Source organism: Lithobates pipiens, unplaced genomic scaffold (assembly GCF_037356315.1).
Source record: "Lithobates pipiens isolate NorthernLeopardFrog02 unplaced genomic scaffold, aLitPip1_a1.2 Scaffold_18, whole genome shotgun sequence".
Classification (NCBI taxonomy): Eukaryota; Metazoa; Chordata; class Amphibia; order Anura; family Ranidae; genus Lithobates; species Lithobates pipiens.
In genome coordinates this window covers 260,023,195-260,033,601 of record NW_027507758.1, presented here as the reverse complement: position 1 = coordinate 260,033,601, position 10,407 = coordinate 260,023,195, and the positions used below count along the sequence as shown (strand labels likewise).

The 10,407-nt window shown below is 45.7% G+C and overlaps 1 long non-coding RNA gene across 1 annotated transcript; it reads right to left on the bottom strand.

Moving 5' to 3' along the window:
• Positions 1-5,395: 5,395 nt before the first annotated feature.
• LOC143987820 (uncharacterized) lies at positions 5,396-8,171 on the bottom strand. The gene is made up of 3 exons (XR_013276709.1): positions 7,698-8,171; positions 6,707-6,880; positions 5,396-6,489 (listed from the first exon to the last, which is right to left on the bottom strand). It is a non-coding gene; the product is annotated as an uncharacterized LOC143987820 (long non-coding RNA).
• Between the last annotated feature and the right edge of the window lie 2,236 nt (positions 8,172-10,407).

Below are 10,407 nucleotides of genomic sequence, written 5' to 3'. Positions count from 1 at the left end.
AGGAAGAGGAGTGTTTTTTCTATGGGCTACAAGCAACCAGTCAGTAGGCATGTTACCTGGTAAGTTGGCAGTTCCTATAGTAGCGAGGGGGTTGGTGTTCCGGCTCCCTCCTTAGCTGTCCATCTCCCATGGCAATTGGGAGCAGACTAGTGTTATGGAGATCTATGGCCTGGTCACATGGTACGGGAAGAACAGAGTAAAGTGAAAGCATTTATAAGATCCACCCTTAACTGGCCCTAATACTCATTGACACGCCAATGACAATGCAAAAATGTTTTTTCAGGAGCAACCCTGCAATGGAAAGTTTAGTTTAACCAGATAGAGCAACACCAGGGTTAGTGCAAAATGAAATGCAGGAACAAACAATTGTTCATTTGGGGTCTATGGCTTTCACTCCTACTTATGCCCTGTTAAAAGCCTTGGCAAACACACTCATCGATTAAGAGCAGAACGATCCAACGGACAACAAATCAATCAAACAGTAATAAATGTCTCCTAAAGGAGGACACAGAAATGTAGTAAGTAGTATGGCCTTTCTACTGTTACTTTGACACTATATTTAACACTGACCAGTTACAGAGATTGAGGCAAGATGTGGACAGTAATTGGATGTGAGGAAGAAAGGAGCGTTCAGAGTCCAGGAATACACCTAGCCCCCTGGCATGAAGGGAAAAAAGATAGTTGTTCCCTTGATCGCAGTTTTGGAAAGGCTGAGTTTGAGAAAGTGTTGTGACATCCATACTGATATGTCTGTTAAAAGATTAGTAATGTGAGAGGAGAGCAGTGTTGGTCATCTTACTTTAAAAAAGTAATTAGTTCATTTACAAATTACTTCTCCCAAAAAGTAATTGCGTTAGTAACTTAGTTACTACATTGGAAAAGTAATTAGTTACTCAGCAAAGTAACTGTGACAGGGGTTGCAGCGGTGGTACTTGAGGGGGTGGCAGCAGTGTACAGTACTTGGGGGGGGTGTCAGCAGTGGTAGTTGGGGGGGGTGGCAGCTGTGGTGTACTTGGCGGGGTGGCAGGCAGCGGTGGTGGTGCCATCCTCTCCCACCACCACCTCTGCCTCTTACTGATCCCATCCCCCATCACCACTGATCTCATCCCTACTGTATCCCCCCCCCCATCACCTCTGTTGTAGAAGTGATGGTGGGTGGGTAGGGGTGGGACCAGTAAGAAGCAGAGGTGGTGGAGGACTTGGGATGGATCGATTGCACTGCAATTCGAATCGTCAGACAGTCACTTACTTGAATGCCAGGGATGCCTTTCCTCATAGGGAGAGAGGGGGAGAGAGAGAGAGGGGGGGGGAGAGAGAGAGACCCTCGCCTTCACTCGATTGGTGTCAGCTGACTTAATTTTTCAGTGTCCGTCCGCCGTCTATGGATAGGCGGGGTGGGATGGGACGGTCCAGACAGTCTCTAAGTCTCAGCCTCTTCTCAGCTCAGCGGGCAAAAGCCCCCCTCCCTGCGGGGGAACAAACAGACAGGCAGTGCGGCCACGGCGGGCCTCCCGGGCGGTAGATGTAATTTCGGTAATGCCGTCCAAGTAATGGGAACTGAGTTACCACGAGGGGAAGACTAATCAGTTAGATTACTGGTTGCCCTCTAAAGTAACTGCGTTAAGTAACTCTGTTTATTTTAACTGAGTTACTTACATCACTGGAGGAGAGTGAGAGGGTGAGCTGAAGGGTAGAAAAATAAATGTGGTTGTCCTCAGTATAGAAATGGTATTGGAAGGTAGGGGGCTATCAGCTGACCCAGGGATGAGATGTAGATAGAAAATAGGAAGAGAAGAGGAGAAAACAGACTACTGGAGGCTGCCTGGAACTATGGGGGATATAGTCATTAGAAGACAGTACTCTATCAAGCCTAGGACTGGATGGGACAGAAAGCTGCAGAAGTAATAAAAGGTAGGTGCCTAAGGACTGGGCTGCTGAGTTGGGGAGCTGTCTGTCATCAATGCCATATCTATGAAGATCAGACCTAGTGAGTTGGACGCAAGGGGCATCACAGGTTCTGTGGGACATTGCTATTACTGCTTCCTGAGCCACCACCAACCTCATCAGTTCTGGACACCAGAGAGCAGGAGGGTTAGTTACAGACTGCATGGGGGTGAGAGGCCACAACTTCCTTACCCAGTTCTTAAAAGGGACAGTGTCACCTTGCCTTGGGATACAGTTTGGGTATTTATATCTTATAACTTCAAATCCGACTAAACCTGGGATACAGAAGCTTTGAGCCCCAACATTTAAATGGTAACTCCACTTTCGTGGGGGGAAAAAAAGCAAATAAAGAAAAAAAAATATAGTGCATATAATTGCGACACTAATCATATTCTAATTGAATTTTATTAAAAATTGCCTTTCCTTTTCAATCGCAGCCACTCTAATTTTCTAAAATGCAATGGAATATGGCCACCCAGAGTTGTTCTGTACACAAAATGTGTACAGACCACCCCCAGAAACATAATTTCCTGCTTGTGTGATTGGCTCACAAAATTTTCCCAGAAGTCTGCCTAAGATACAAGTCAGATTTTAGGCATTCCCTGCAACAAAAATGTAATTTTGGTGAGATACTTTCAATAGGCGCACGTCTAAAGGGATGCAGGCCCAGCAGATTTCCTCATTAGAGCCCTGCAGCTGCACACCTGACAGTTAATTGTAAAACCACTCCCATTAGACCCACTCAGGACAGAGGCACAGACAAACACAGCAGGATTTTTTCAGAATAACAAAAGGTAGAAATCTGCAATAAAGTTTGTTATAATCCTTACAATGTACATAGATCACCCAGAGGGAAATGTTTTTTCCTCAACAAAAGTGGAGTTACACTTTAATAGTACATTGGCCAGTGGAAGGGATTTTGAGAGACTAAAGGACCTTTTAGCTTCCATTACCACCCCATTAGTTAGGACCACCCTAGATTCAGGGTTCAGGTGTAAAGATATTTAAAAAAAAGTCCTATCATTGGTTGTGGTATTGTATATGATTTTTATCTGTCACCTAATGTAACGTATCTGGTCAAGAATGAGTTAACAAGAGGCCTTCCCTTATACCTCTTGTCCCATATCCCATGAGGTTGATGACAGGAAATAACAGTGTATACAAGGGCATGGGTGCCTGTAGTTGATCTGGGTCAGAAGATTGTGCATCAGAGGCAGAGTTAAAGACAATGCAGCAGGCAAGCTGGCAGCTGGCAGGTGTAGGATCTCAGATGGGTGGTCAGACAGGCAGAAGTTGGCAACAAGAGGTACAGAATCAGGAACCAGAAGTGGAGACAAAGCCAGACCAAGGTCAGTATCAGGTGGGCAGAGGAGGTTCCCAGGCCGAAGTCAGCAAAAGGGGTTCAGGAACAAGCAGAATCAGCTGGGTCAAGGTACAGATCCCAGGCAGAATTAGCTGACAACCACCCAACAATGATCTTGAATCCTGCAGGGCTTTAAATAGGCTAGTGGGTGCCAAAACCATGCATGCTCATGCTCATGAGCACTCTAATGCACACATGAGTGTAGGTGCATGCATGCTTCTAATTCTGTACACATGTTTTATAGCTTATTCTGAGCTACGCTTTAAAGCGATATTAAAGACTTGTTTTTTTTCTTTAAAAGATAAAAACATGTTATACTTACCTGCCCTGTGAGTGGTTTTGCACAGAGCAGCCTGGATCCTCCTCTTCTCATAGATTGCATGCATGTAAACATCCTTGTGTCTTTACAACCACTTTAATGCCATTGTCATTCTGTATGTTGCTTCGTGGTTAGTATTTCCCAAAATAAAACCTCAGTTTTAGCCTTGGTGCTTTCGAGGGTGTGGCATCACAAGAAGGGTCATTGTCAACTAGGGGACCCATATATCAGTGGCCCCTTCAGGAATAAGCGTTAAATCATAACAAGGCTAAAAGACCTCAATTGTACAGTTGTCTTGGAACATATCAATCCCATGATGAGAGAAGTTTAGCTGACTCTTTAATGGCCCCTGTATGGAATTGTTAACCTGGTACAATTGTACAGGTATTGTATCAGTAACTCAACAGTAAAGGGGAAACCAGGCAGGAACCATCTTAACCACTTTCAGACCGGACCAATTTGCTGGTCAAAGACCAGACCACTTTTTGCGATTCGGCACTGCGTCGATTTAACTGACAATTGCGCGGTCGTGCGACGTGGCTCCTAAACAAAATTGACGTCCTTTTTTCCCCACAAATAGAGCTTTCTTTTGGTGGTATTTGATCACCCCTGCGGTTTTTATTTTTTGCGCTATAAACAAAAATAGAGTGACAATTTTGAAAAAAACGTATTATTTTTTACTTTTTGTTATAATAAATATCCCCCAAAAATATATAAAAAAACATTTTTTCCCTCAGTTTAGGCCGATACGTATTCTTCTACATATTTTTGGTAAAAAAAATCGCAATAAGCGATTATTGATTGGTTTGCGCAAAAGTTATAGCGTTTACAAAATAGGGATAGTTTTATAGCATTTTTATTAATAATTTTTTATTATTTTTTTTTTTACTAGTAATGGCGACGATCTGCGATTTTTATTGTGACTGCGACATTGTCGGGGACCCATCGGACATTTTTGACACATTTTTGGGACCATTGTCATTTATACAGTAATCACTGCTATATAAATGCAGTGATTCCTGTGTAAATGACACTGGCAGTGAAAGGGTTAACTAGTGGGTGGCAGTGTAGGGGTTAAGTGTTCCTAGGGGTGTGTTACTAACTGTGGGGGGGTTGGGCTTTCATTTAGTGTACACTGATCTCTGCTCCAATCACATGCAGCAGAGATCAGCGTCACTAGTTGCTAGGCAGAATGGGAAAATGTTGTTTATACAGCATTTCCTCCATTCGGCCGCTCCGTGAGACGATCGCGGGGATGCCCGCGGCGATCGAGTCCGCGGGTCCCGCGACCGGACTCACGGGGGTCCCGACCAGCGCGGGAGCGTGCCGCCGGCGGCGCGCTCCCGATGGCACGGCGGCAACGAATATTGGACGTACATGTACGCCAATATGCCTGCCCGTGCCATGCTGTCGACGTACATCGTCGTGCGCTGGTCGGGAAGTGGTTAAAGTAGAACTATAGACAAAACCTTTTTTTTTTTTTTTTGGATACAGTAAACAAGGGTTTTACCCCCCGTTAGATTTTTTTCGCCATCTGTGTCCCATTGCACAGATATCTGTTCACTTCCTGTCCCATAGCCAAACTGGAAGTGAGGGAAAACCCATGCAAATTAGGGGAATTCCTTGGGGGCCACCAGGTCACTGGAACAAGTGTCTCCATTGGAAGATTTCACCTCTGTTACTGTTACTCTGGACTACCCAATATTTGTGATTTTCTTTTACTTTCACTTTCAATGATAATGGTAAACAGAACATATAGAGAGGGGGAATCTCCTTACTGGGGGCATAGAGACCAATAAAAAAATACAGGTGTTCTAATCCCTCTCCATTCTATCCAAAACTAAAAAAAAAACACATTTTGCCTTTAGTTATACTTTAATACAAATACTAAGGCGATTCTCAGAAGCAATATCAACACATGCAGACAAAAACTTTAAAGCTCAACTTCGTGCAGGATAAAATAACATCCTTGTAGTGGGGCCTCTCCACACTGCAACGTTTAAATGCTTGTTAGATCTAGGGGTTGATAAATAATCTTCCCTCATGCTGTTCACCTGGACCACTGCCTCTTTTCTATAGCCTTCCATTCGGGGGTCATATGCTAACGACATATATAGAACCAATGATGGTCCTTCATTATATGTTAGGGCAGCCAGGGCCTATGCACAACTTTGTACATCAGAGAGAAGAGCCTGGTGGCCCATGAAGCTAGGAATAAAAGGTAAGTACTGTATTACAGCCTTTTCCTCTACATACAATGGGGAAGGCCCCACTGTAAGGATATTTTTTTGTAATTCCCAAAGCCCAATTGCAGAAGTGACTGACTTTACATTGGGCATTATCTATGAAACAAAAAAGCCAAGAAGAATAGAGTGCACTTCAAGAGGGAGGTTTGGCATATGTTCCAATTGCTAAATATGAGTAACCCAGCAGACAAGAAAGGGATGCACTTTTACTTTGAAGAAAGTCATATATGGGTAACTTGACTGCATGTATATAAAAGACTGGCTTCTCCAACAAAAAATACAACTTCCTGAGAGTGAGAAGACTCGCTCACAGGTGACATGAGAAAAAGCTGACATTATTGTCTCTATACGAGGAGAGGCCAATAAGTTCTTACCCTCACCGTGATCTAGATGTGCAGATTTATCGGTGGATATCTTAGTAATATGCATGCTAATTTTTGTATTTCTAGGTCACGGTGAATTATAGTTAGAGCCAAGAGAAATGGAGTAGGTGTCATGCCGGTGAATAGTTGAATACTGAGCTGTGATTAGGTTCCTTCATCTTCAAGGGAAATGTGCCCAAAGAATCCATGAAGAGATGTCAGCTGTGTATGGAGAGGATTGTCCATCATATGAGACTGTCAAACAATGGAAGAGAGAATTCAAGTGTGGTTAAGCAGCTAGTGCTTCAAGATAGACGTGTGACTATTAATTTCTTAGCTATGGTGAATATTAGTAGGGAGTCAATTCACAACATATTACATAACATCTTACATATTAGCAAAGTGGCTGCACGTTGGGTTCCCAGGTTACTGACGCCTTTCCAAAAACAGCAACAAGTGTAATGTTACTCACCAGACGTGGCACCTTTGGACTTCTTCCTGTTTCCAAATCTGAAGAAACATTTATGGGGAAGACGTCTCCACAATGCTGAGGTGGTCATTACTGAAATTGATAGCTGGTTTTCCTCCAAATCTGCACACCTCTACACAGATGGTATTAAAGGTCTGTTCCACAGATGTGAGAAGTCTGTAACCATAGGAGGTGAATATGTAGAGAAGGAAAAGTCAGTGGAATAAATTTGAGATCCCTAGCACACCTGGATCTTGGTGAGGGTATGAACTTATTAGCCTCCCCTCGTATTAGGTGGTGATGATAGGTGAAGACTGTGTGAATGCATTGTCCCCCTTTCAAAGACACTTTCTTGTCACATAACAGTAGTAACCTTGTGAGCCAAAGGGGCAGGGCACAAGACAGGCTGTGTGACGGATCCTATACCACACTCCGTGAAGTGCTTCCATCAGTAATACCGTTTCCTCCAGTCTGACCAGAGAGATATTTTAATTACAGCTGCATTGAATAAAAAGCTAGCCTGTAATTGCTTGTATGAATTATGAATGATTTATTGGACAGATTACAGCCTTTTTATACTCTTTAACACAAGGGTTTAGATAACAAGGTAGGGCTGGCTCATGCTTACTCCATCCTCCCCCCCCCCCCCCATAGCTGACAATGCATGTTAATTAACACAGCACTTAAGGCAGCCCAGGCGACCAGACTGTCCATCTCCGGAGGCCAATGTGCCCAGCTTTCATTGTTAATGTATCGTTCAGAATTAAACAAACTAAGAATAGTCTTTGGGCAAATCCAAGAAAGCAGTCTCTCAAAAATATAACAGAAAGAGGAATATAGCATTAACAAATAACAGGGTGAATGTGGGCAGAAAAGATCCCTGTCACTATCAGGGGTCAGGCTCGAAGACCAATTGCTATAGCAGTTGCAGGACTACCACTAACCAGCAGGATAGGTACACAGGCAGTCACCCTGGCAGATGACTCAGGCTCACCTGAGGTGCGGAGTCTAAGTACTAACCGGTTTTCACCAGAGCTCCTGATGGTGGAGATGTATTTAGCTGCGTGTTAGTACCAGGTTGCAGTCCTCAGGATCGCCCCACCAGGAGGTGAGCAAGCCGGGGTTCAGTGGCGGACGAGCAGGTAAGGATCAAACAGAAGCCTGGTCAGTAAGCAAGCCAAAAGGTCGGTAACGAGTTGTTGCAGGTTGGGATCAAGCAGAAGCGTAGTTGTGGAACAATCCAAGGGTCGATAACAAGCAGTAGCAAGTATAAACGGCAGCAGGGAAGACAGGAGCGAGATACAGGCTGGAGACAGCAACAATATTCTGGCAAGGAGGAATTGCAGAGACATGGCTTATATCAGGAAGTTCATGGGAGGAGCAAAGAGTTCAAGGTTCAGCTGAAATCAAGGTACAAGGCAGGGTTGTCTAAAGGATCTGACAAGGCACTGTCCAGCATCTCAGATAGCTCAGTGAGAAGATTCATTGCCAGACACAGGTCCCAGGTTCAGGTCCTGACAATCCCTTTAGCCAGTGTAAGTGACAGTTCCCCCCTCTCCCATAGTCTTGCAGACCCAGCTAGATCCACCACGAGTCAGCTTAGGGCTGTCTGGGAGAGTCTTATAGTTCAGTTTGCCGGGAAAGCCCATCAGTGTTCCCATTCTGCTTTCCTGGCCGATACTGGATGGTAAAATTGTAAGGCTGCTCCTTCCATCGTAGTGGCAGTTGTCCCGGGGTCTCCAGATAGCTCTCCCAATCCTTGTGAGAGGTTGTGAATGTCCTAAGCAGCTGTTTCAGTGTTCCATTGAACCTCTCACACAGTTCATTGGTCTGGGGGTGATAAGGAGAGCTCTGTAGGGGCTTTATCCCACAGAGCCTCCATAAATGCTCAGCGAGCTCAGCAGTGAACTGGGTCTCCTGGTCGGAGATTATTTCCTGATTGAAACCCACCCTGGCAAAGATCCAGAGCAAGGCATCAGCCATGGTTTCTGCATGGATATTTGCCAGGGGAGTGGCCTCCGGGTACTGGGTGGCATAATCCACCACGGTAAGGATATATCTCTTCCCAGAAGGACTAGGTCAGGAGAATGATCCTACCAGGTCTACGGCAATGTGGCTAAAAGGTTCATCAATAATAGGTAAAGGGTGTAGGGGAGCTTTCAGTGGTCTCCCATGCTTACCCACCCGCTGGCATCTGTACGGCAACGTGGCTAAAAGGTTTATCAATAATAGGTAAAGGGTGTAGGGGAGCTTTCAGTGGTCTCCCATGCTTACCCACCCACTGGCATGTGTAACAGTTCCGGCAATACTGTCAGACATCCCCTGTAATCTCTGGCCAAAACACAAATGAGTCAGACGGTGGAGGATCTGGGTCATACGCAGGAGCTCATGCCAATATTTCTGCAGCACAGCCAGCTGCCTATTGGGCGGATCTTCTCAGTTACCCAAATAATCCCCGGACCCACTCTACACGCTCCCCCTCCAACCCCCTGGGGTGCAATCCTGCTCTTTCCCTATAGCTAGCTAGGGAAGGGTTCCTGAAAGTTGCCTGTACAAAGTCTTGGGGAGAAGCCCAAGTCGGGTAGGAATAGCTGAGGTAGTACAGTCTAGGTCAGGGGTGACAGGACTTACCCGGGCTCCGTCCTCGAAGGAGCGCACCTCCATCCGGGCTTTGCCATGTCACATCATCTCTCTCAAGACAGTGTGCAGCAGCCTGGGCAGGTCCAAGGGGCCTGTGGTTCCGCGTGTCCTGGGAAAAATTCTGAGGACAATACCTCCTAACATGCCCTGCTTGGTTGCATCTGTATCAGAGGTCCCCCTTCCCTCGTAAAGATGGTAGCTGAGGGGGACAGGAGATCGACGGCTGGTGTGGAGGGGCAGCTCTCCCCGGAATGTTGAAGACAGGCCAAGCTGGGGTCTTAGGCTCTGTTTGTTCAGTCCGCCTTGAATCCACGTATTTGTCAGCTAGTGTGGCAGCTGTAAGGGCTTACCTTGGTTGGAGTCCATAGTGCAGAGATGTATGCTCACCCTTGCAACTACACACAGCCCATGGTAACAAGGTAAAAGGCTACCTGGGCTGTGAATCTGTGCACGGGGGCTTAACAGGGAATTAACCAAAGGATCTTCAAGGTGAAGCTGTAGCCAGGGATTCCAGAAGTCAGAGTTAATGATGAACACAGCCAGGGTCAGAATCCAGGGTCAGTCTTGGAACATTGAAACTTGAAAATCAGAACACAGGAAAACAGGAACCTTTGGCAGTACAAGAGACAATGAACTGGCACAATGAACTGACTGAGGCAGTGTTTTTTAGCCAGCTGATTAGAAAAAACTGCCTCAGCTGAACCAGGAGTGACATATGCTAATTGCAAATCAAGTTTCAGAGTATAGTCCTCAGTGCTGCAAGCAGGACAAGGCATAGCTGGAAACCAGGCTGAATAATGAGCTGAGGTGTGGTTCAGAGGCAATACAGCAGGAGCAGTACACAGAAAATCATGGGTTCAATACCTCCTTGAGCCACCTGGGGGGTGACCACGCCTGGCCGTTGGCATGGCATGGTAGGAATCGTGACAGCAGCCTCATCTACTGTGACTGGCTGCTGATCCTTTACCCAGCCTCTAACTTCAAGTGGGGTATGATCATGGAATTGTTCCAGGAGGATTAGCTGGAGAGCATCTCCCATGGTAACAGCTTGGTGCCCGGTCATC